This window comes from Pinus tabuliformis, chromosome J (genome assembly GCF_031772625.1).
Source record: "Pinus tabuliformis cultivar Carrire ecotype Pingquan chromosome J, CPIR1, whole genome shotgun sequence".
NCBI lineage: Eukaryota > Viridiplantae > Streptophyta > Pinopsida > Pinales > Pinaceae > Pinus > Pinus tabuliformis.
Window position 1 is genome coordinate 1218187285 of NC_142295.1, and position 2458 is coordinate 1218189742.

Below are 2458 nucleotides of genomic sequence, written 5' to 3' on the forward strand. Positions count from 1 at the left end.
AAAACGGGAAATTTTTTAAGGAATTACTAGCGGAAGGCGTCCCGGTGGATGTACTGGCGTTGATTTATTTAATTTTGTTACAAATAGAGGGGTTGCGATTGTGTTTGTACTGGTGTTGACTTTTTATTTTTTTGTTACAAATAGAGGGGCTGCGATTGTGTTTGAGTGAATACTTTTCGTCTGAGTAATATGCTGGATTGACAATGCATTAATTAATTAATGGACTTTTTTTGTGCATTGATAGTGGTCAACCTCGGTCAATTGATAGTCTTCGATTAACTAGCAACGTGGTTTATCTGATTGCCCAATATTCAACCAATCAGCCATCGAAATAAAATCAGCCTTGTAGCATCACATGAATATTTTCATATCACTAGATATTTCCACACATTGGTAACACATGTCAATTTCTATTAATGTGACAGAGAGACTGGTGGTGACAGTCACAATGAAAACGAGACGTTGATATCAATGCTAACGTGGGCAGTTAACGAAGTTTTTATCGTTGTTATATTCTTCGTTTATTTTATATCATCAATGAATTCCTCATGACCTTCGTAGTATTTGTTGGTGGATCATTCATGCAATTCTGGTTTAGTTGGTTTCCTTAGTTTTTCTTTGCTTAGTGAACCCAGACAATACCCCTTTTCTACATAATAAGGCAATTTTTAGTTTTTTGGAGATAGAGCTGAGGTGATCGATCCTGTTTTCTTCTCATGCTCGCTGCATGGACCAAGAGGGAACAATAATGGAATAGCTTCTTGCTCACATTAATATATGTCGCGTAGAGTACGTAGTATATAATGGAGATGGATCTTGATCCTATCATAGATTTATAGTGGTGTAAGAGAGAGTGTTTTAATAATAAGCTCTGTGTTGCAATTGTTTACGATGTGAAAGCGGTTTTAGCAAGACCGCTATTAGTCTAGATCGGGTGGAGGGAGAATCTGCCATTGGTGAGATGGACTAGTATTTTATATGTACCACTCTAGACTGGTGGCCACCAGAGAAATATGATTACAGGTAGTGGCTATTCTTAAAGGCTCTCAAACTTATATCGAGTCCAGCAGCATGGTAAATATCACCGTATCCTCACACTCCATGAACGTGTATATTGGGAACATTTTTGAGAAATTGGCCTTTTCGTTATCGAGGGGAGAGCTTCGGTTACGCAGCAAGGATCCTCGAGACAATCCATCTGTTCGATATAACTATTATTCTCACCCTCTCGACCTCCAGAAATGCGTGAATGTCGTGAGCTTGATCGCTAAACTACTTAAGTCGCCGTCTCTTGAGAGATTTGCGTATGCAGCAGCTAATGACTCCTCGCGTGACTTTCATTTTATTGGGCAGGCGTTACCAGAGAATCCCTTAGACGATGCCGCCATGGCTCAGTTCTGCCATACGACGCTGGAAACAATGTGGCATTACCATGGAGGGTGTGAACTTGGGTTTGTGGTTAACAAGAACTATCAGGTCAACGGAGTTGATGCGCTCAGGATTGTGGATGGCTCAACGTTCAGAGACAGTCCCGGAACAAACCCACAAGCCACCGTTATGATGCTCGGCAGGTAATTATTACTTTTATAATATGCTTCATACTACTATAGGGATTATATACTTTATAGATTAAAAATGGGCAATCATATTATTATTGTGCATGCAGGTATATCGGATTGAAGATTGATCTGGGGTTTAATGAAAGCTCATGAAACGTTTTCATGAGCAGTTATCAAAATTCTTCAGAAGGCTTTAAAATTATATTTATTTATATGGGACATGTATCGCGTTGTCAATCCAGCATATTACTCAGACGAAAAGTATTCACTCACACACAATCGCAGCGCCTCTATTTGTAACAAAAAAATAAAAAGTCAACACCAGTACAAACACAATCGCAGCCCCTCTATTTGTAACAAAAAATAAATAAATCAACGCCAGTACATCCACCGGGACGCCTTCCGCTACTAATTCCTTAAAAAATTTCCCGTTTTCTTTGAAAATTAAGGTGATGGATGCGATTAGTTATTAGTTTTCATTTTAAAAACTAACTGTAACCTAGTTTCGTTTTCCATTCATCTTTCTGTATTTTTGTCATTTTAATTATTAACGCAGCTATGCACGCCCAAATATTCGAGTGAGTGATGTTCGTAGAGGTTCCGAATAACCTCGTTCAACGAAAAAAATGAAACCCAAGATTTTGCAAGATGGTCGAATGCGACTTTGAGTTTGATGGGGTATGTGTGTATTTGTGTTCGTTAGAATCGAAGCCAACAAACTATTGTGAGTGTAAATTTTCAAGACTATGGAAAATTCCATGTGCAATTTCCATCTGCAATTTTTAACCCTGTAATTTCCCGTCAAATTCCATCTCTAACTACAACTATCATAAACACCTACCCTAAGACTTCAATATTTTACCAGATTCCACACAGAAACCCTGTCGCATTAAAATTTC

General features: G+C 38.4%; 1 pseudogene; it reads left to right on the top strand.

Annotated features, from left to right (window-relative positions):
• Positions 1-1071: 1071 nt before the first annotated feature.
• LOC149231516 ((R)-mandelonitrile lyase-like pseudogene) lies at positions 1072-1712 on the top strand (annotated as a pseudogene).
• The last annotated feature ends 746 nt before the right edge of the window (positions 1713-2458 follow it).